This window comes from Rattus norvegicus, chromosome 9 (genome assembly GCF_036323735.1).
Source record: "Rattus norvegicus strain BN/NHsdMcwi chromosome 9, GRCr8, whole genome shotgun sequence".
In the NCBI taxonomy this organism is placed as follows: Eukaryota; Metazoa; Chordata; class Mammalia; order Rodentia; family Muridae; genus Rattus; species Rattus norvegicus.
In genome coordinates this window covers 117,319,892-117,345,109 of record NC_086027.1, presented here as the reverse complement: position 1 = coordinate 117,345,109, position 25,218 = coordinate 117,319,892, and the positions used below count along the sequence as shown (strand labels likewise).

General features: G+C 39.2%; 1 protein-coding gene across 8 annotated transcripts in view; it reads right to left on the bottom strand.

Moving 5' to 3' along the window:
• Dlgap1 (DLG associated protein 1) overlaps positions 1 to 25,218 on the bottom strand; it is an 869,320-nt gene that overhangs the window by 828,354 nt on the left and 15,748 nt on the right. Inside the window, exon 1 of one of the 8 annotated variants that reach the window (XM_017596628.3) lies at positions 14,692 to 14,757. The exons of the other annotated variants lie outside the window; for them this stretch is intronic. The gene's annotated coding sequence lies outside the window, so the exon portion shown is untranslated. Of the gene's footprint in view, positions 1 to 14,691; positions 14,758 to 25,218 lie in introns of those variants that run through there. 8 annotated transcript variants of the gene reach the window in all.

The window sequence follows — 25,218 nt, the reverse complement described above, 5'->3', positions numbered from 1 at the left end:
AGTACCTAAAAACATACATACATTTAAAAAGTGGCCTGAAATACTCCAGAAGCACTGCTCCAAGAACTCCGGCTGTGGACACTGTGCTATTTGCATCAAAGCAGGCCTTGGAAGAAGCATTCTTGACAAGAAAGAGGAAAGGACGATTTAAAAGATTGGTTCTTTGAGTAAACAACCACCAGACTGAGTGTGCATGCACTTTTTAGCACTGGAGTCTCAAAAACGAGTTGGGAAAATGCACTCTTCCCTAGGAGACCAGCAGAGCAAATATACAGTACTTCAATAGGCACAGAGTTCTGACCTGACCTGTGCTGTTAACCAGGTCGACTGGTTACCTAGCTCGACTTCTGTCATTGCAATAAAGACACCCTGACCAAAAGCGACCTGGGGACGAAAGGGTTAATTTGTTGCACTTCCAGGTGACAATTCATCACTGAGGGAAGTCAGGCCAGGAATTCAAGAAGAAACTGAAGCACAAGCCATGGAGAAGCACCATTTACTGTCCTATGCTTAGGAAGATTCCCTTATATAAAGCCCAGGATGACTTGCTTACGGAATGGTGCTGCCGGTAGCTGGGTGAGCTCTTCTACAACTATGAGCAATCTAGAAAACCCCTCAAAGACATGAGCAGGCCAACTTTACTTAGGCAAGTCCCCAACTGAGCTTTGTCCTCTTGAATGACTCTGCGGTGTTAAGTCCAAAATCAAAGCTAAACAGGAAAGCCAACCTTGACATATTACAGCCTGGAAAATACACTTCCAATTGCTCTTTTCAACTGCACCATGAACACACGTCAATAAGGGCTATGTTGTGACATGTAACAACCCTTTAACATTTTTAAAATAATGAAAATACAGTTTATCCCCTTACCTACGAAAGGGAGAGGCAGTCTCGCGGAAAGAGTAAAAATCTTTTTAACCAAGAGTGCCACAGATAGACATGGTGTCCTAATAATCTCGATCTATTCGGGAAGTGACTACGTAAGTCTGTATCCTAGCTGTAAGGTATTAGGAAGAAATGAATTTGAAGGCAATCAGTGCTTGGTCACAAATAAAGCCTTGTGTATGGGGCAAACACACACGAAGACAAAGCCCGGGTTGTGATGTGAGGCTCTGGGATCTGAGAGAAGTGTCATAAAAGGAAGACTTGGAAATGTATCAAAGAGCTAGTGGGGCTCGAGCGAAGACTACTGCTTGGTTCTACTTGGGTATTTATCTCTGGTACTGGGATCAGTCTATGTGGCATTTACACACACTAGCGTCAAACCCGACAATAAACCTTGGCCAGCACTTTGTTCCTCCTTTCGTTTTGAGATAAGCTCTTACGACACTTCCTAGGCTGATACTGAATTTATGATCCCTTCCCACCAGTCTCCAAATCTCTGTGATTATGGGCCTATACAACCAAATCTGGCTGGCATCGATAAGTCTTAAGATTATGGGGTCAGGTTCTTCCCCTTGAACTATTACATAACACAGAACTCTCATTATCCATTGAAGATCTGTTGTCAGGTCCCAGTGGGTTCGTGAAACTTCAGATAGCACAAAACTTTACATATACTACATCCCACCAAGAATACTGTGGAAGACCCTAGCATAAATTAAACGTTTAAAATAGTATAAGTTTAGCAAGTACTGGTAGGAAAATTGCTAGACTCGTTACTGTTACATGCTGGGTTCACTGTTGAGTAAATAAGGATTGGTTGAGCATCGGTGCATCAAACTATCAGTCTATAGAGTAACATAGGCGCCTATACAGAGTTGTCATGCTGAATTGAGATGCATCATGCCCCGTGTGGGTGGAGCACGAGGTGCAAGATTTCATCACTACTCAGAGTGACTCACAGTCGAAAACTCACAAGTTATTTCTGGAATTTTCCATTTAACATTTGCAGGCTGCAAGTGATCACAGGAAGCGATACGGTGGGTGGAACGGCATCTCTTTTAAAAATCTTGAGATCTCTACAACATTCTACGATTGCCCCAGGCAAGCATAATGCTAGAGCTAATACCACAGTCTTGGTGATCTGAACTACATAAATTGATTCTGAGGGCCGGAAACATAAAATAGAGACCACCCTCTCTTGGACGTCTCCAGGTGAGACTCCATTCCTTTGCCTGTTCATTTGTTGATGGTCCCAACTTTACTCTTGCTACAACATCTGTCACCATCTTCTTATCTATCTCTACCTCACCCCTAGTTCCTGTCTTTCTCCCCTCTCCCCACTCACAACCTGAGTCTTCCTCTCTTGTATCAAAATGTATTTTTTCTTCTCTAGGAGAGATGTGACTATTTTTACCCATTAAAATAAAGTTTACAAAATGCTACACATACTATGATCCCATTTAAGAACAAACTCAAATCTAAAATAATCTGGAAAACTGGCTTAGAGTAGGATTCCCTAGAATCACCTGAGCTTGATATGGTCCTTGATTTTGAATTTTTCTTCAGTGATTTGTTTTTTATAATACACTTGTGAAATTAAAACCTGCATTTGTTTGTCAAACAGAGTAACTTTTTTCCTACACTATCTAGATATTCCTTGAAATTTTACAGTTGGAGGTATTAATGCTAGCATTAGTTATTTATGTCTTGGCGAAAGAGTGGAGTGTCTGGTAGCATTATTGTAGTAAACACTCGTCATCTGAGGAAGATCTAGTCTATGACTGTAAACACAGCCTGGAAGCCACTTAAAAGTAAATGGTGTATATGCCTGGTAACTAGGACTATGAATGAGTCACATCTACAAAGTTAACTCACATGCATACATTATGAAATTTAATTGGTTTCAGAAGATGTCTAATCTTATAAAGCACCATGATCAGTGCTCTTTCTTTTTTTCTAAAGTGAATATTTCAGCACTTACTTTGATTTACATTTAAGCCATAAAATAATGATGTTTCACATACCACAAATGCATAGTACATTTTATAGCTCGAACCAGAAAAAAATCATGAAATTGCATTTTGCTATCATTAAATTTTCCCCACTAGTTCTTCGGAAAGCAATAAAATATTCACTTGCCATGGTATCTGCTTCCTCACCTGGAAAATGGATTAATCAAAGCATGTCCTCCTAAAGCTTTATGGAAGACTTTACGCGGCTCATCATAAAAACGAATAACAGGAACTTCAGAAGCAGAAACTTTGAATTCATATTAAGGTGGGAAACAGGGCTCAATTAATCCAACAAGCATGAAGTCCATCAGTTGTTAAACTTTCGTTACTCCTCTCTGGGAAAGCTTACCAGTGAAGTGCAAGGGATTTTGCAGCAAGTTTAATCAAGGATCCCCCCAATGTTGTCAACTGTAATTTTCAACTTTTTAATAGCCATCCTAAGCTATCAAACATATATGTTTTCAGATTGATGTTTATAAATAAAACTTCATATATCTATTCCAACATCTCATTAAAAAACTAAGTTAGACATATTTATTCCAACTTTTGTCATTCAGAGAAACTGTTATTTTGTGGTTATATTCTGTATTACTGGAGAGTCCCTTCTTAAGACTGTTAAAGGTTCCAATGCAAAGACATACCAGAAAAGCTGGTACACTCACAGGAGATCATGAAGGCATGAGACAAACAGGTGAGATTTTCTTAGGGTCGCAGTCACAGTCTTACTAATGCCTGGCGGTGGAAGCTGAGAATCTGAAGCCAACAGACTTACTAGCTGTTTGATGGATCAGAAAGATGATATAGTGAGATCCTTGGTGGTCAAACATCTATGCAGTCTTTATCTGCTTTATAATTTTTCTTGTTAATAAACAGCTGTGCTGATGAGTTGGGGTCCCAAATCTCAGGACTCTGAATTTTTTTATCCAAGTTTGGACAAAGCTTGGATAGCAAGAAATATTTTCCAGAATGAATATCCTGTTTTATGATTATGACATCAACCTTTTGGTGCTATTAGAATGAAAAACTATGTTAATCAATGTCTACGAACATGTGGCTCTAATGGGAAGATGATACCAGTTGACCATAGTCACTAAGATTGAAGGAATGCTGGTATTTTGAAGGATAAAATTAGTAATTTATCCTGCCTTCTCTTAAAATTGTGTTTCATTGCTCAAACCATCTGGGAATGACTTCAAACTGTGACCATATATTCAGCCAACTTTTCCCTGTGGGAAACTTATTTAATTCACTGCATATCAGAAAATATGGAGTTATCATCACAAATTGCAACAGAAAAGGTTTATTTAAATATTTATTAATAGGAGTGATATTTCCTTTTTTAATGTTTGCAGAAAATAGGAACGTAAAGATATCAATGGCAGTGAAACCCACTGAATTTGCAGCTCATTATTCATTGACTTACACAAAACCAATTTATTGCTACATTTCTCAAGCTGCATGCGTATAACACCCACTGCTGTGGTTTGTTCTATGAGAAGAGACTTCTTTAAATCCAAAACATAGTTCCCTTTTTTTATCAGCGCACCTGTAATACCCAGTGTACTCCAAACTCCACACAAAATTTCAGAGAAATCAGCCATGCACCTGAACAGTGGGCTGAACGTTTGATGGGGTGCCCTTTAACCCTTTCTGCGCATTCAAAGTCATCAGAAAGTGTTTGAAAAAAACCATTAAATTATTAAGTTTGGAAAACATGTTTCCACAAATGATCACCGTAGAGCTTAGATGACTCACAGACCAAAATAACACACTGCAGATTAGCTTCTGAAATCCAATTATAAAACTGTTTATTCTGGCCACACCATCCAGTTGGACACCAGTGAATAATCAATTCATTGCTTACTGGGGCCAAAGCTGAACTGAAGCAGAGGTGCAGGGAGGTGTCAGATCTGCTCCCCAAGGTCTGGTTTGATGGCACAGCCATTGACAGAGCATACGAAACACAACCTCACACTGCCTCTCCATTGATACTGCCTGACCTGTTCAGAGACAGACAGGCATAACTCATGGCTTTAAAATTGACCAAAAAAATGCATCTCCCTTTAGGTTTCAACCTAGAATTCTTTGCTTAAAAAATGGACGTACCAAAAAAAAAGCCCATAATATAACACAAAAAATAAAAATAAAAAAACTAAGGACGTACAATAATTGCTGAAATTGCTGGGTTGAAATATGGTGCTGGTATAGATTTCAAGTCAGGGCAATTATCATATCTATAAGAACTGGTAGGACTTAGCATTTCCTTGTGGTAAAATACTCTAAATGCTCTTTTTTCTACTTTGAAATTTACATATTGTTGATATCCGAGTCATCCAGAGTGCACCCTTCATCACCAAGACTTACCTCCTCCATGCTTAACTTTCTAGCTAACTCCGCTTCCACCCCATCTCACAACTCTTCCTCCCCAGATCACCATTCTACTCTCAACTTCTGTGAGAGGCTGTGTTCTTAAGATTTCACACAAGTACAGTAGACTTGTTCTTTATTGCCTGGCATATTTTACTAAATGTCATGTCCTCCACATGCCTCTAACTGTCAGAAGGGGCCACAGCTATATCTTATGGTTGAAACAGAAGCATCATATTTTTGTAATGCTATACCTTGTGAACATGCCTACAATAAACACAAGCAGGCAGCTATTCCCTTACACTGCCACTTGGATTCCTTTTGGGAAGACACCCACAAGTGGGATTGCAGGGTGCTACGGTATCTTGCTTTTAATGTTTTTAAGAGATGTCTACATTTTTTACATTCTGCATTAATTCACAGTGTACAAGAACTCCTTTCTCCTGGGCGTGTCTGCATGTGTACCCCTCTGCATCTATCCGGCATCTGCCAAAGGTTAGGCTAAGCTGATGACACTGAAGGAACACAGTCAAATATGATGACGACCTTCATGGAGCAAGACAGCCTGAGGAGAGGTCGAAAAACACCAGTCTCACCCTACTTCTTGCCCCCTGGGAAATCTGGCAAAACTAGACGAAGGTTTCATAGCTGCTCTTAATGAATTCCCTATTAGGGTTCTTCTGGTGTCACCAAATTGTATCAGGTTTCTCTCCTGCCATGACAGCAAATCTCCGTACGACAGATAGACACCTGCCTGTTGATCCATGTTGATTAAATGTTTCTCCTACAAAACAGATGAGGCCAAATTCCCCCACAGTGATAAGCAACAGCAAAAGGACCTACCTGGAAGGTACAAAGATAAAACCTGGAAATTCTCCTAGAAGGGCCTCTACTGAGGGTCTTGTTACCCATAGAACCATGCATGTAAGAGAATGGCTGATCCCACCACACAGTCCTGTTTCATGCAACCCTGTTCTTATACTCTCGATGCACAGAGGAAATCATTCAGGCTTGATCTGTGGTCACCATAGGGGGGTTGACATTCTCTCCATAGAGATCTTGCCCCTGCTGCTTTGATAAGATATGCACAAGCCTTGTTTTATCCATGCTCTGTGTATAAAATGCAGAAAGCCCTCTAGGAACATCAACTGTGAGGTTTTCCCCTGCGTTTTCATTTGTTACTATGTTCTAGCCATGCCCTTGTACCAAGAAACAGATTTATTCATTTAGCAGAACTCTTGTGTTCTGGCGGGATATCAAGAGAAACAATACACATTGTACTGACGTTACAAAGCAAATGCTTATAAGAAGAATGCTGGGACAGAACTACTTGTAGTGAGATGCTGGCAATCCCAGCATCCAGAAGACTGAGGAATGAGTATTGACAGTTTGAGGCTATCCTGGGCTAAACAGTGAGGCCCTATCTCTAAACAGAAGGAAAAGAAACAATGCCGAATCAAAATAAATCCAGACTCCCTATGTCCACATCAACTCTCCACTCATTCCAGAAGATAGCATCAACAGCTCTGCATTTTGGTATCTATACCATAAAACAGGGATTCTATCCTAGCTGACTGTGAGGATTAAATGGTAACAACCATGACACGGGTTCAAACTGTCAACTGAAACAAAGCGGGACCTCACTCGGTCACCGAGAAACATTATGAAATTTTCCTTTTCCTTTTGCTGATGACTTGTGTCCTCAGTTGGATGTGAAACCGTATACAACCAATCAAATGAGGTGGAGCATCTTAAAGAATATCAAAGAGCAGTGGCTGGGACAGAGACAAGTAACAGCATAACGGCTAACGGCAAAGGGCAAATAGAGTGAGTTTATTGATAAGCACGTGCGATGAATCACAACCAGATATTGAGGTAAGATTATAAAATGTCTGGTTTGGGCAGGGCTGAGGGTTTTAGGTAAGAAGCAACTACACGGTCCACCACAGCAAACTCTGTGTTTTGCTGTTTGGTGGGACCGTTATATGGAAAAGGAAGGAAACCACGGCGAGCAAGTTCCAGAGTTTCATCATCTTGTAAGCCTAAGTACAAGGTGAGCCACAGACACAGCCGGAGATTAATTAACCAAATGGAGCAGAGAGACTTCTTCCCGAGCTGGTGATATCATACTGGGCAAAGGCACATGCAGAGGAAGTGGAGAACAAATGAGGACAGGGCAACAAGCAGATGGGTTACTTCCCCCTTGGGAGAAGGTTGGCCATGGAGCTGAGGAGAATTATGCAATAAAGAATGGGATCCAGAGGGGCGCTGTGACAACAAAGACTGCCAACATCAGAGCTTGACATTAAAACTCCAGCAGCATAAATTCAAGTGTTTGGAAATCCACATCACCTCAGGTCTCCAGTTAGGCTTCAGAGAGCCAAGGGGGAAACCTTGGGGTGGGAGATGTGTCTTGGGGGGAACACTCATAATTTGCCTTGACTGCTTGCAATGCTCACAGTTCAAAGTCTAGATTCTGCCAATTTGCTACTGTGAAGACGATGGTCCTAGCCAATGGGAGGCAGGGTAGAACTGAGTTCTATCTGGAGAGAAAACAGAAACTATTTTCATTCAGTCTTTTGAAATGTTACAGCAAGGCACAGTCTTGAGTAACATTAGAGGGCAACTACTGAACCCCAAGTCTATCTTTTTTTTCATCTTTATTAACTTGAGTATTTCTTATTTACATTTGATTGTTATTCCCCTTTTCGGTTTCCAGGCCAACATCTCCCTAACCCTTCCCTCTCCCCTTCTCTATGGGTGCTCCCCTCCCCATCCTCCCCCCATTACCACCCTCCCACCAACAATCACGTTCACTGGGGGTTCAGTCTTGGCAGGACCGAGGGCTTCCCCTTCCACTGGTGCTCTTACTAGGCTATTCATTGCTACCTATGAGGTTGGAGCCCAGGGTCAGTCCATGTATAGTCTTTGGGTAGTGGCTTAGTCCCTGGAAGCTCTGGTTGGTTGGCCTTGTTGTTCATATGGGGTCTTGAGCCCTTCAAGCTCTTCCAGTCCTTTCTCTGATTCCTTCAATGGGGGTCCCATTCTCAGTTCAGTGGTTTGCTGCTGGCATTTGCCTCTGTATTTGCTGTATTCTAGCTGTGTCTCTCAGGAGCGATCTACATCCGGTTCCTGCCGGCCTGCACTTCTTTGCTTCATCCATCTTATCTAGTTTGGTGGCTGTATATGTATGGGTCACATGTGGGGCAAGCTCTGAATGGGTGTTCCTTCTGCCTCTGATCTAAACTTTACCTCCCTATTCCCTCCCAAGGGTTTTCTTGTTCCCCTTTTAAAGAAGGAGTGAAACATCCACATTTTGGTCATCCCTCTTGAGTTTCATGTGTTTTTTGCATCTAGGGTAATTCAAGCATGGGGCTAATAACCACTTATCAAAGAGTGCATACCATATGTGTTTTTCTGTGATTGGCTTACCTCACTCAGGATGATATTTTTCAGTTCCATCCATTTGCCTATGAATTTCATAAAGTCATTGTTTTTGATAGCTGAGTAATATTCCATTGTGTAGATGTACCACATTTTCTGTATCCATTCCAAGTATATCTTAAAATCAGCTGGTTCCCAAATTCCATCCCCCATCTGATAACTGATCATTGATTCCCAAACTTGACCCATCTAATAAGGGATCACTGGCGACCTGATGTCCTTATGGGAATGAAAATGTTTGAAATGACCCCATTAGTTCAATGATTAGTATCTGTGTTTAACACAGCTCTATAAAACAAATGATCTTTATTGTCTAACTTGAACATGATATAATCAGATTAGTGACCACATAGATACAATTCATAAATTTCCATTTGTGAGTTCCATTGGGTTTCACCAAAACACGTTCTACTTGTTTAAATTTGCTCACCTATCCTCAAAAACAAGTTGTTTGTTTATTTCACATAGTTAGTGATGCTGAGGCCCAAACCAGAGCCCTTTGGCATACTAGACAAGTATGCCAGTACTTAGCCAGATCCCCAACTCCAGACACTGCTTTTAAAGCAAAGTAGCTTTCTTTGTTCCAGTGGAGCAGGAGCACAGCTTCTACAGTTTCTTGAACTTCAGCCCATATTAAAATGGGAAGGTGATGTGATTTTATCAGGACCCACTGAGGCAGCAAATAAGCTATGATGTCCATGGTATATCACTAACATCAAGAAATGTCTATCAGTCAAACAGAGCCAGGGCACTCTCTAGCCAGCCCACTGAAACATCCCCTCGCTGTAAAACTCTAGCATCAGTTCTGAGTTACAGTGATGTCATTTCTGCCTACATTCTTAGTGCCGTGCATTCAGGTCACTGTGTGATTTCACCCTGCGTCATTTGTACCAGCACCAGGGCCCTTTCCATCCCTGGATTCTCTTATAGCATGAGTGATAATGGCAGGATAAAATCAATATCTATGCAGAAACTGAATTTCATTTAATTAATCCAAGATTATAATTAAATATTGGTGAACATGTAGGTGCTATTGCTGAATTCAGCGAATATTATTATTCCGAGTGTGTGACAACTCCACTCCAGTTACAAAAAAATAGGGGTTTTCTGCATGTAGATGTGTTGTGTTTCTCTTAATTACTTGGCCTAAAGTGAATACAATGTGTCAATTTTTGTATCCTCGTATAACATTGTAAGAGGATGTCTTACAGAACAGTCTTAGTCCCTAAATCATCACAAAAACAACAACAACAGAATAATGTTTGAAGCTAATGTCAGCCCATTAGATTGGCAAAAATTAAGAGTTTTGTTGACACTTGGCACTGCTGGCAAGGGCTGAGAATTCTAGGGACTCATACTTTGGGACTTATCTTTAGGGTTGAAATTTGCACAATAAACATCAAACATCTGGGCATTCTCTTCTGAATCTATCAACTCTAAACAGCCAGCCTCCTGCATACATGTGTCAGGAGACATGTGGAAAAGAATATGTGTGCTGCCCTGCACAGCCAGCCTCCTGCATACATGTGTCAGGAGACATGTAGAAGAATGTGTATGTCACTCTGTTTCTTATTAAGGAAAAATAATAAAAAGAGCTGAATATACAAAAGTGAGAGAATGGGTAAACTGCATTGTGAATCTTAGGCTGTGATAAGTAGACCACTGAAATGTATTTATATGTGGCCCACTGCTCACTGAAACCAAAGCCTACAATTAATGGAGGAAAGCAAGTCTCAGAAGAATACATCTTGCTATTTTAACATAAGAAACACCTACCCCAAACTTGGGCAACAGAGCACTTACAAGTAAAGGAAACATCAAGAAAAAGACAGAATATTTAGAGAATGACAATAGAATTTAGGAAAGATCATCCTGTCCTTGAGAGGGGACTGAGGTCAGGGAACTCATGGACATTGTTCATAGTATCAGCAGACTGATGTTATGTGTATGGATTTGTTGAGGTGTTGGCGTCCTATCACTAGAGTATATGGAATTGGTAAAATGTGTTTTAAAATTTATTATGTGGCCAGAGAAAAGACTCAGTGTTAAGCCACTTCTGCTTGCCAATTTTCCAAAGAACCTAGGTTTGGCTCCCGGTATCCGCATTAGGAGGCACACAACCACCTGTAACGCCAGTTCTAGGAGATCTGTTGCCCTCTTGCTAGATTTCATGGACACGCACACACAAGTTCCTCCCAGAAATAAAGATAACAAAATAAAAATGTTTTAAAAATGTATCAATCTCATCTTGATGTCACACTGCATTTCTAAGTATTTGTGTTCCTAGTCATAGACAAAAAGCTACTGTCAGCCTTCATGAGAAAAGCGTCTCTTTACAACAAATAGTAGTGTATTCAGGGACTCATTTCTCAAGGTGCCAAGAGTAAGTGATGGTTAAATACTCAGTCATAAACAGGACTTTTTTTTTATCATTCCCTCCGAGATTCAGGGAACATCACAGATGCGGAGAGAGGAAATAAATGAAGAACTATGGAATAGAGAGGAGGGCTATGAAATGGCGTGTGGGCCATGTGTGCATAACCAGTGCAATCTTGAGCTCACCACCGTGGTAACATAAGAGTGAGTCTGTCCAGAGTCAGTCATAGGTAGTGAGGGCTCTTGGGGCTGTTCCCTTCCCTGCTGAACTATGGGCCAGCCGGAGATGGATGTTGGAGAGAGTCACTGCCTTCAGCACATCGAACCAATAAAGATTTCTAGATTCATGGTGACACTGACAAACCTGTTTAAACTCAGTAAGTCTCAAAAAACTGTGTGAACCTGGAGTAGGAATGTAGTGGGGTGTTGTAATAAAATGAGGGGGGATTAAAGAGGATGTAAGCAGAACATGCTTGTTTTTATTTCTAATGTTACTTGTTAGTGGTATATGATGTATTGGGAAGGGGTGAACCACAGAACAGTCAGAGGACAACTTTCTGAAGTTAGGACTCTCTTTCCAACTTTATATGGGTTCCAGGATCAAATGGATTCTCAGCTCGTACAACAAGCACTTTATTTATTGGTCCACACCCACACAGAATAAATTGTATATTTGTATCAACTTCTCAATGAACCAAATTAGTAAGAGTAATTTTAAAGGCATCTTGAAAGTACTCACTAAGATTTTTTCTTTGATTCCCCATAGTATGACCCAGTCACTGTGCTGGGAATCTGACCATGTGGTAGAACCAGACTCGTTGTGACCTCAGACTACGGTAAGCTTTAGGCCTGTGAATCAATATTTATTGGATCTGTTGAGAGCTATTATGAATTAGCAGTTACTGTACACTTTTTTCTATCAGACTTTGACATTTGCAGCCTCTATACCTAAATTAATTCAGCAGGGATGAATTTGTATAAACTTTATTCAAATAATGCTTTAAGAATGGCGTTCTCTTCTGGTAAAGGGCAATGAAGAATATACAAGTCAAAACTGTTCCCTGTTAGATGAAGTGTTGCCTTGGCTTAAAGGATGTAAGCATATTGATAAATCTTGAAAATCATCGCTGTTTATCTCTTGGATCACCAGCGTTCTGGCTTAAGCACAGTGATGTCAGGCAATGAGCAGCTCTGTTTTCTGCATGTAAGCCCGTGAGATGGGACTATTAGCAATCAAGAGACTCTGCATTGTAAACAAATTTCATAACGTGTTTCCTTATCATCACTGTGTAGAAAATGAGCTGCTACATAAAACAACATTTGTACCAAGGAATATGTCTACTTCCTTAGACTGGTAATAGTGCAGTTCAGAGCTGATGATCACACTGCCCTGCTGTGGGTTGTCCTGATGCTGGTTTTTATGTTAATTTTGTTTCCTTGGGAGGAAACAGTCCTCCAGCGAACTGTTGTTCTTATAGTCAGGTGATATCATATGAAACTTTTGTCCATTTTTATTGGTCAAATAAAGGCTAGAGCCTGTGATTGGGCAGGAGAAGTAAAAGGTAGATGGCAGGTCTGAAAGAGAGGAAAAGAAGAGAGGAAGAGAGGGAGGAGGAGGGAGGATGAGGAAGCAAAAATGAAACAAAACCATGTGGACAGGAGAAATTGTAAGTAACAAAGTTATCATAGCTGGGAAATAGGTTGGTATGGTGATACAGCTGCCCAGTAAAGGCTTATAGCTTATCAATACAAGAATTAGAGAGTGTGTGTTTTATATGGTTTATTGGAGGTAAAAGTTTTTATAGTAATTGGCACCCAATGTGGGACTTAGAACCCAACTAACGTGAGATAAAAGTCTACACACCCACCAAAAAATAAAAGAAAATGAAAAACAGTTAGGGTTATTCTCTAAAGCGACAACAGTGGGCAAATTAAATGCTGAGTGGGTTTAAGGGGTTTACAGAGAGCTACTGAGAAGCTTTTTCCCCAAGCCACAACACTGTTGTAGGTTCCCAGAGACTAAAAGGACCAAAAACTCTGGGGCATAATTGCCTATACAATGTCCTTCACAGCTGAGATTCAACAGCTGGGAAAAAAAAAAACAAACAAACAATAACTAACTTTCTAAACCCTTTTTACAGGCAAAGTGGGCTGATCTAGGCATCTTCTCCTAAGGGAACCTTCTCATGCTTTCTTACCCCATAGCCCCCAAGTCTAAACAAGAAACACACCTGCCAGACAGGCTCTACCAACTGAGATTGGTGCACGAATGCTGCGGATCACCAAAGACAAGATGGTCCAAAAGCGAACTACACTGTCCTGAGTTGAACAGCAAAGGAAGACAAAGACACAATACACCAAGCTCCGAATCAGGTAACAAGATAATTTTTAGATACTTAATGATGAGAAACACAGTAAATACATTTTGGATTTTATGAGATGATATTTTAAATGGTTGACAGGGATAGAAAATTGAGACCTTGTCATTTATAATTAGTACAACATTGAGTAGCTTAATTTACTATATCTTCTCAAGAGACAGGGCCCTAGATAAAAAATTATGACCCTTAGAAAAAGGGTTAGAGGAAATATTGGAAAAGCAACTAAAACAAAAGAAACAAATTTTTATAAATCAAACAAAACAACAAAGAGATAAAGAAAAAATTTCGGGGCTGGGGATTTAGCTCAGTGGTAGGAAGCGCAAGGCCCTGGGTTCGGTCCCCAGCTCCGAAAAAAAGAATCAAAAAGAAAAAAGAAAAAAAACAAAACAAAAAAAGAAAAAAATTTCAAAACAGAGTCAATAGGATAATTTACTAAAACTAATAAGTCAAACTAAGATAGAGACTACAGTATCAGAATTACAGCATAAAGAGAAATTAAAATCATAAAACAGGGCCTAAAACAAAGATACAGAAATTTATAGAAATGACACGAACAACAGAAAGAAAATTTAAGATCTGGCAACATGGCCTTGAGGAAACACTGGAACTAAAGATAGAAGGAGTTATAGGTCAAGATAAGCAACCCAAAGAGAAGACTCAAAGTTCCAGACAAGGCCTTAAAAAGATACTAGAACAACAGCATCAGGGCAACTCACAACATTTCCCCTTTTTGTCCAATAAAAATAAATCTTCTTTCTCTCAGATATAAACTGGGTACAACCATAACAATTAACTAAATTATGAAATATGATATATACATAACATCCAGTCCATGATATTTGCCAATTTAGATAAAGTACTATCTATCCTAACTCAAAGACTTTACAATTCTGTACTTGAACTATGTTTTGATTATTTTTAACTTATATTATCTTCTGAAAACCATCATTTCAAATCCATATCATCTTCCTCAATATTAAACAACTTGTTTGATTATGAGACTATAACTAATCTTCAACCCTGTCAGAAATCCAAAAACAAATTATATATTATCTGAATATATAGGAAGCCCAAAACACAGCTTTCACAACTTACAAATTTTAGAAACAGCTGACTACCTGGACAGTCCCTAATTTCTACAACATTGGAGCATCTGTCTTCCGCTTCTAGCCCAGAACCATCTGACAGACCTTATGTAAAGCAGGAAATACCAAGGACTATCTTACCTTCTCTTGGCAGGGCTTAGCAGTCAACTATCCCACATCTGCTTGTCCATTTGGAAAGTCTTTTGTCTGCAGATGATATAGATAATTTATGCCCAGTGGCTACCTTGTCACAATAAGCAACCTCACCTGGAGATAAAGATGCTCAATATTTTCTTTGAACCATGAAGGGGGTATTCATGAGCAGACATGTCTCTAGTCAAAATTTCCAATAATAATGAAATGATTAAATGTCAGATTCTGTGGACTTCTGATTTTTTTTAAGACCACCTATATGAAAAGTATATCTAAACTGTCAGAGTGTGGCTATTGTTAGCTATTTAAATTGAATAATATTGAAAACACTTTATATAATTTAATTTAGAATTTAATAGAACCATGAGTTTATTGTCTGGCTCTTACCTTGTGTTGCTTAATCATCCTAAACAGTTTGTAATAGCAGCTATTAAAGGACTTGGTCAAAGCCTTGTGTTCTTAAATGAGTTGGATAGGCACAATGCCTATCTAAAAGTAACAATATTAATTTCAAATTTTGTATCAATATACAAAGATTTATGTCAATAAAAATTTGAAATCTATATCAATATAGAAATTTTATGTCAATGCAAAAATTATAACTTTAATTTGTATCCATTAGAAAGATTTCTACCAATGTAAGATTGTAGGTCTACTATGTTTTGTTTAAGAATAAATCTAACATCCTACCTCTATTTGTCTATTTCTCTAATTTCTATATTACTATATCTCTCCTTTTCCTTCCCACCCACTTCTCTTTACCTAAGAAGGAAAGAGAGAAGGGGAAAGGAAAGGTATAAATCCTTGAGTCTAAGCTCTCTATTTTCTTCCCTGTCCAGAGGGTTAACCTCCTTTGCAGGTTATCCCTTAAAATGACAACATATCTGTAATTCATAAAATAGCCAGAACCATCTTTCCCAACCTAAGGGGCTAAGACAACAATCTTCTTGTTTGTGTTTAACTGAACTGGGGTAAGAATTCCTTTCTGGGGGCCCAAAGGGAAATATGGAAATTGGTTTTCTCAATGGAAGGCTAGCTGGCATCATTTGTCTTCCAGTCTCTATGTGCTGGAAAAGTTCATGACTTAGCTGTAACAGTCTGAAGGGCTGGATGGGTGAGCTAGCAGTTCTGGAAATGTCCTGGTGGCAAGTCTTTAAAGGGAACAGCATTGATGTGGTTGAGGTAGAATCAAGCAAGGGCCTGGGATGGAAGGAGTCAGAATCTCAGCATCCCAGAGGGTGAACCTCGTCAGGGCTCTTTCCCTTCTTCCATTCTGCCATAAACATACATGACAGGCAACACATAGCTCTGTAAAGACATTCATATGGAACGTTCAGGTTGCACATATCAGTTAAGGAAGGTCAATAAGGAAAGACAACTGCCTTTCTTCATAGTTCAGTATGATCCCATAATCAAACTGCAGTATAATTTTCTATTTATGCCATCTTGAAGGATGATACGTAATAAGTCATGAGACGTTCTACCCAAAGTGTTATTGGCTGTATATAGACATTTAAGTCTTAATCAACCCTAGAGGTATCTCTGTGTACAGAGATACATACATCACCCAAATATACCAATCTTATTGATCTTGTCAATTTCTTTGTTCTTATCCATAGCCAAGATCTTCAGTGAAGTCTCCCTTTATCATGTCTGAGTTTTACTAACAAGGAAGGAACCCATAGCCCCCCCTCATGGAAATATAGGCATAATCTCTCCCCCAGCGTAACACATTTCCTGTTTTCCATTCCTACGTTATAACATCCTTAAAATTAACAGGCTGGTTTAGTTTAGCAATTGTTCTTTTTCTACAATCTACTGTCTTTCAGCAGTTGTCGTTGTTTGCTCATTTAGCATTTAAAATATAAAGGTAATAAAGCTCTATGTAATCCGTCTCCATGGGTCTTTGTTGCCCCCTTCTTTCTGTCAAACATCTCTTTTGGAGTACGATTAGATCTCTCCATAATCGCTTATCCTGTAGGATTATGTGATATACTTGTAACATGATTTATACTGTAATATGTAAAAAAAAATTTAAAAACCTGTTTCATCTTATTAGAGATATATGTTGGACCACTGTCTACTTTAATTTGTTTGGGTATTAACATAATTGTCATAATTTCTAGCAAACGTGTGATTGCAGAATCAGCCTGTTCAGAAGCCAAGGCAGATGCCCATTGAGATCCTGAATAGGTATCTATAGTATGATGCATATGTTTCACCTCACAGATCTCTGCGAAATGGAGCATATCCGTTTGCCAAATTTCGTTTCTTTGTGTACCTTTAGAGTTACTTCCTGTAGGCGGTGAAGTCTGGTTATGTAATGAGCAAGTAAGACATTACCTCATAATTTCCTTGGCTTGTTGCCAAGTTGATAGACCTTTTTTTTTCTTTTTTCTTTGCTGTTAACATGCTTGGTTTGTGTGTTTTTGAACTTCAAAGTCTCCAGTACATTTTCTATCACTAGCTGATCAATTTCATTATTACCTTGTGCCAGAGGGCCTGGCAAACCCATAGGGATCTTATGTGTGTTATACACAGTGGATGACTCTTATCCCTGACCATTCGTTGTAATTGAACAAACATTGAACACAATTTAGAATCATCCTGAATGATTTCAGCAGTCTTCATATGTAAAACAGCCCTTTCTTTCATGGAGAGTCAGCTACTACATTAAGATACTCTTGAACATCTGATAAATATCTAAGTATTGCATATAATTTAGATTTCTGAACCAATTTTTAGGGACTATAAGCCACCTTATTTATATCTTTTGATTTATACCTTGCCCTTCGTGATTTATTAGCATCCCTGTAAAATGTAGGGGCTCCAGAAATTGGAGTTCTTTTCATTATACGAGGGAAAATCAAATTAGTTCTTTTATGAATAATTAGAGTATGTGGGGTTTTTATATGGGTTTACTTGGGGTAAAATTACTACAGTGACCCAATAATGCAACAACTTGGACCCAAGTTATTCTTATGCTAAGTAAAAAGAAAAAGGTAAGACAGTATCGGCATCACCCAATTCTCTAGTTATGTAGAAACTGCATTTGCTTTGTATCAGTTACTTAGCTTTATCAGTGCTGCCTTGATGCCCTACACTCTACCCAACTATAGAGATTTCCATGTCTATTGCTGCTGCATTTATAACAGCAATGAAATGCAACTAACCTAGATGTCCACCAACAGAAGAATGGACAATAAAGTTGTCATAAATGTACAACATGGAATATTATTCACAGGTAAATAAAATGAGTTTTTCAGGAAGATAGATGGACGAAGAAAATGTATTCAGCAAGGTGACCTACATATCACACGTTATTCCTTATCCATCATGTGTAGATCCTACTCTATAATGTAACATGTGCACATGTAAAAACTTTATGTGTGTGTATATACTGTAACATTTTGAAAGGACTTTGATGTCTAGAAGAGTGTGTCAAATCTCCTTGGGCTGGAACTACATTGAGAGCCTGATGCCCACATCAATTAATTAACTATTTAAGAAATTTTAAAATTCTATGCTGAGGATTGAACTTGGGTCCTCTAGAGTATTAGCAAGCACTCTGAACTTCTGAGCCATCTCACTAGCCTCATTCTGCAGGAATTTTAAAGCAAAAGTAAAGCCATAGTTTATAAGCGATAAGAAGGTTAAAAACTTTGGAAAATTATGCTAGGCAGAACAGTAATTAAATGAAAGTGTTAAATTATATCAAAATGAGACTGTGCTATAATTAGAAATTAATAGAAGGTATTTCCTTCAATTAAGTGATATATCCAAAACTTTTCACTTTTGAAGATGACTTTCATAAATGCATTTGCCAATAACTATCTTCTGTCTGTATTTAATACTTGTTAAATTAATAATATTAGAAAAATTATTTAGGGCCTTGGAGAGGTTTCAGCATTTAAAATCACTAACCACTAGGCACTACTACTTGTGTTCAGTCCCCAGACCCTCATGCTGGAATAAGAGAACTCACTCAAAGGTTGACCTCTGACCTCCAAGCATGCACCGTGTCACAGGTAGACACACACATATAAAATAAATAAAATATGTATAATTAAATAAATATGCAAATTATAAATTTTAAAAAAAGAAAAATGTAGTAATAGGTCCTCTTCAGGGAAAGTCACACAGGAGAGGGGAAGAGAAGGGGAGAGGAAGGATGTGATTGTATTTTAAATGAAAATAGACAAGAAGTGAAACAGATATTGAAGTGAATTTAAAACTTTTAAAGTATGCTTGCTGTATATAAAACCCCCAAACTGTCACAATCAATCTATTCGGGATATTTATCAACTCACTTATATATTCATGATTAAAAAATCATTTAGGGTCTGCCCTACTGCTCCAGTGAGATACCCTTGAGGACAAAGTTTCCTTGCTGCCAATCCTGATCATCTGAGTCTGATTCCCAAGTCTGACATGATGGAGGAAGAGAATCGATTCATGAAAGTTGTCTAATCTCAAGTGGTTAGAAACAAACATCAATCAATTAGCTAATTAAGACATTTAAAAATTCTAGTCTTAGTAAACCATTTCTTATTATCAACTGTAGCCACATTTCTACAGAGCAGAACTCTAGAGCATATTCCTCTAAACTAAACTTTCGCAGGCTTTGACTGTCTGCTTACTACATGTCCTCTCCTTGCCTCCCAGGTCCCAGGGACTATTTTGTAATTCGACAGAGTTTTCGAGCCCTCTGTCCAATATGCAATTCAACTCTCAAAAACAGGCCCTCAGGAGGTCACTCCAACATCTATATATTCTTTTTTTTAAACTTGATGATGACTGAAGGCATTGCTCAGTTAGTAGTGTCTGCTGAACATGACGAGGGCCAGACTTCAATCCTGAGGCTCTATGTAATAAAGTCAGGCCTAGTGTGCATCTTCTTCCCTGTGCTGGGATGGGAGGGACATGAAGATCTCTGAGCTGGCTGGATAACAAGTCTAGCAGAATCAAGAAGCTATAGTAAGAGAGATTGTCTCAAAAACATCCAAGAAGGACAACAAGGGAGAAAGGCACCTGATGTTAACCTTTGGCCTACATACACATATGAACATGCACATACACACACACACACACACACACACACACACACACACACACACACACACACACACACCTGTGCATGCATACAAACAGAATCAGTGAGTTACTCAACTACATCATATATCTATTTCCTTTCCTTCTTGGATTCTGTTCTCCAAGGTCTTATATTTTTTAGCAACCACACGAAGTGGGGCTTCCCTCTAGGTTTTTAAGAGAAGCAGAGAAGAAAAAAAAATCACCCACACAATTCAAGCTAAGACCTGATTTTTGAGCCTAAAGTGGCATACAGTCTTACACAACTGAAAACACATCGCTGATAATAGAGAATGCTTCTAATCCTGGCTCCAACGTATTAGCAGTTTGAGTGATGTGGTAAAGTCGTTAAGTTCCTTCAAGCCTCAGTTTGCGAATCTGTAATAAGGCACCAGGAATAGACTAATGCGTGTTAGCAGCATTTTCTGTTCCGGCCTAATATAATTCCACATAATTTAAGTTTGCTCCTGGGAGCTTTTGTTTGTCCTAGTAATGAGGCATTCACAGAAGTATTCAATAGAAGTCAGTGGCCCAAACAAGACTTCTACAATCCACTTAACTTTGACAGGCTTTGTTTTTAAGAGGTTGAAGGGGAAAGGGTAGACACACTGGTGGAAGGACATTGAAGAACACAACTATTTCACTTTTTAAACATTAACATACTAAGCATTTCCTAGCCAACACTGATAGAGCAGTTGTCATGGACTTAACCTCTTATCCTGAAAAGTAAGAAGAGTCTATTCTGCAAGATGACTGGAGGGTTTGAGGGGATAATACGCTCATCCCCTAGCCTCACTGGGTGACTGGTGAGCCTCCTCCTGGATAGCCAGAGGCACCAACTCTACACAAGCATGGGTCTTTCGTGCTTCTTCTAGTCACTTCAAGAGAGAAGGGCTAATTAAAACTTCCTTCATGTTACATAAAAATGTGTGTTTGTGTATGTTGTATGAATGTACATATGTGTGTTCTATAACTGTGAATGTTATATGTATGTGTATGTATGTATATACATCTGTGTATACATGCATGTTGTATGAATGTGCATATGTGTGTGTTCTATAACTGTGAATGCTGTATGTATGTGTATGTATGTATATACATCTGTGTATACGTGCATGTTGTATGAATGTGCATATGTGTATACTCTTTAAATGTGTATGTTGTATATATATATGTATGTATGTGTATAGGTGTATGTGCATGTTGTATGAATGTGCATGTGTATGTTGTATAAATATGTATGTGTATATTGTCTGTGTGTTAAGTATCTGCACTTGTGTGTATATGTGTATATATGTGTATGGGTATATTTTGTGTATATGTTGTATGCTTATGTGTTCATGTATATGTGTGGATGTGTATATGTCTGTATTTAAATGTTTGTATATGTGTATATGAATGTATATATGGCATATATAGGTTTATGTGTGCATGTGTATGGTGTATCTATACACGTGCATGTTGTAGGAATGTGTGCATTTGTATGTTATGCAAATGTGTGTATGTTTATGTGTATGTTGTATATGTGTACATGTATACATATGTGTATGTATGCATGTGTGTCTATGTATGTTTTATATATGTTTGTATATATGTGTATTTGTGTACATCTATGTATGTGTGTACACAATATGTGTTTATGTGTGTATACTGTATGTACGTTGTGTGCATGGGTACTTATGTATATATATGTATATATGTATGTGTTTGTGTGTGTATGAGGAGAATGTTTTGAGATATACTTTCAGCAGTTGTCAAGGACATGATATTTCATGTGCTTTTTATAATCTTTCATTTGTTTGTTAACTATTGTGGGGTACACTCAAGCCATGGTGCACATGTGGAGGTCAGAGGACAGCTTGTAGGAGTTAAATCCTTCCTTCCATCATGTGGGTTCAGGGGATGAAACTTAGGTTGTCACCTTGGCTGCTAGCTCCATTACCCACTGAGGCTCCTACCCATTCACCCTTTATGATGTTCTAAATATTTTATTGTGTAATTAACAAAATCAGATTCTTTCATTCACATGCTCAAGCGCCTCAGCCATCAAATCCAGCCATAGATCCTAGAGTTCAGCTTCACAGATTCCTAGTCAACTGGCCAAGTTCCTCCACCGACTTGGACTTTAAAAGTGTGTATGGAGGTACACACTCCTCCATAAAAACGCAGCCTAAAAGTCTTAGTAAACACCTCTCCCTTTATATCGTCCTATGGATTAAAACTTGCTCCACACCCCCAAGGAAGTTCACCTCTATTTTGTTCTGTGTAACATCAGACTTCAATGTAAATATGTCTCTCCCACACGAACAAGAGGCTCTGCCTGACCTTGCAATCTGTGAGTAGGATAACATACCTGTCTATGATCTCTGATCATCAAGGTGTAGTGAGTTGGCACCTACAGCCCAATACACTACATTTTCTGTTCTCTTGCTTTATTGGTTAAGTTCTGCTTGATTTTCTGAGATTTCATTTCATTTCTCTTTCTCCTTAAATCTGTTCGAATTGTAATGGCATTCCTGTTTCTTCCCATGTGCTGCTGGGCCTCCATCTCCTTGTTCACCCGCTTTGGATCCCACTTTCTCCCTGTTTGTTCTAACTTTATCCTCTGGTGTGTCTAACTCTCAACTCCTTTCCAGGAAGAATGCTGCATCTACTGGTACCAGATAATGCTCTTTCTTCTCAAAGGAGGTCATCGAGGGAGAACATAACAGAAAAGCCTTCGATATTTTATACCAAGAATATACAAAATACTTCTGGAACCATAATTGACCATAAGTTAATCTTCTGAGGGAAAGCCGGGGGTGCCTCAAGCTGTCCTTAAACACACTTGGGGATCTGTCATGCAGAAAATGAAGTAAGGACATCCTGAAGAGAAGGCACAACTGCGGTGAGACACAGAGAAGAACTTCATAAAATATAGTGCCACTTCAGAAAGGAAGACACCCAGAAGTACAAAACTACATAAGGCTGAGTGACGCCAGGAGTTAAAGCAGCAAAATCGCATCCACCAAGTTAGAGAGAAATCCCAGTGCCATGCACACTAACACCTCAAGCTTTATCTCAGAGATCACAGCGGGTTAGGCAACAAATGATTCAATTTGGGAACCTGAATAAACTTTTCAAAGTGATTTATGGAATAGAACTTCAAAATACAATTCAGAGGAGGATGAAATTGAACACTGGGTATCAAGGTGCTCACAAGTTGGCAGGGCAATAAGGATATTGAAGGCATCCAGTAAGCTAAGAATTTCTAAGAGATAGAAAGTTAACTTGAGAGAAAGCCAGGCATTTAGTCAATAAAACTTGATGTGTCGGTGTGGGGGAAGTAAAGATATGGGCTTTCTCTTCGCAATCCTGGCTTGAGCAACTGCAAAGATAATGAGAAGGAAATAGAAACTATAGCCATGTTGAATGCTGGCCAAGACATTCTTAATAGCAAGAATAATAGAGCACAGCAAAATAAAAATGAATGAGATGGGAGTTGGGAAAGACAATTCCTAGACCCAGGAAAGTAATTTACAAGGTGCTGAAGAGAGGGGTAAATTGAGTCGGGTAGGGAAAATGGAAACAGAAGAGGCAGAAACGGTCAATCAGAGCTCAATCCTCATACCAAGGGAGACAGAAAATTCATGTAAGATTATCGTGATTTAGTAGCATCTGTAATTCGAATGGAGAAAGAGGTTTCTGCGCATTTGAGTGCAATTAGTCCAGATGTTCTAAAAACTCCTAACTCTTTAATCACAGTAATATAAGCATTCTGCAAAAAAAAAAGGTGATGCTGGAGGGATGGAAACCACTCAAGGTTCTTTTCCCCTCTCACTTTCCTTTCCCAACACGGGGAGCACCCAGAGCCAAGTTAGCAACATGTCACAGGCGTGGGTAATAGAGTGACTTCATGATAATGAGGACAGGCTGCCTGGGCACCAGCAGCTTAAAGAAGTGTGGGCTTTAAATGAGGAGATGTGCACGAGCTGCTTGTCATGCGGGCCTTGTTGCTAACAACGGGCAGAATACAAGTAGCAAGGATGATCATCGGCGACGCTTCTGTTGTACGAGAGATAGTTGGCAGTAATAAAAGGAAAAGTTGAAATTCAGAGAAATATTGGTGAAAGTCCAGGGAGGTGGCAATCTACCCAGAAAACAATCATAGAAGCTCTAGCAAGAAAGACTGAGGATATTTAACTCATAAAATGCAAATCGATCAATATTTATGACCCTGCACAAAGCTCAGTACAAGCAGATCAAGGACCTCAACATACAGCGAGGTTCACTAAATCTAATAGAAGAGAAAGTGGGAAGTAGCCTGGAGTGCATTGGTTCAGGGGAATATTTCTTGAACAGAACGACAGGGGCTCAGGCTCTAAGACCGACGAATGATAAATGGGACCTCTTGAAACTGAAAAGCCTCTGTAAAGCTAAGGACACTATCAGCAGTACAAAACGGCAATCTGCAAATTGGGAAAAGATTGCCACTAAACCTACATTCCACAGAGGACTAATATCCAAAATATATAAAGAACTCAGGAACTTAGACTCCAAAAAAAAAAAAAAAAAACCCAATAACACAATTAAAAAATGGAGTACAGAGCGAAACAGAATCTTCAACAGAGGAATGGCCAAGAAGCACTTAAAGAAATGCTCAACATCCACAGTCATCAGAAAAATACAAATCAAAATGACCCTGAGATTCCTCCTTACATGAATCAGAATAGCTAGGATCAAAAACTCAGGCGACAGTAGATGCTGGCCAGGATGTGGGAAAGGAGAACGCTTCTCCATTGCTGGTGGGATTGCAAAGTGGTACAACCACTCTGGAAATCAGTCTGGCGGTTCCTCATAAAACTGGACATATTTCTACCTAAAGAACCAGCTATAACACTCCTGAGCATATACCCAAATGGTGCCCCACCATATAACAAAGATTCCTGCTCTATTGTGTTCAGAGTAGCCTTATTTGTAACAGTCAAAAGTTGGTAGCAACACAGATGTTCCTCAGCAGAAGAGTGGATATAGAAATTTCATTTACACAATGGAATAATACACAGCTATTAAAAACAAAGACATCATGAATTTTGCAGGCAAATTGATGGGACTAGGAAATATCATCCTGAGTGAGGTAACCTAGTCCCACGGTATGTACTCACTAATAAGTGGATATTAGCCAAAATGTACATAATACATAGGATACACCCCACAGAACCAAGGGAGTTAAACAAGAAGGCCCAAGTGAGGATGCTTAAATCCCACTTAGAAGGAAGAACAAAATAGTCATGGGAGGCAGAAGGAGGAACGACCTGGGTAGGATGAAAAAGGGGAAGGGAAAGGGGGGCAGGATCAGATATGAGGCTGGACAAGAGAGAGGCTCAGAGGGTCAGGAGAACGAATGGAAATATGCAACTGCTGAGGGTGGGGAGTGGGGGTAAC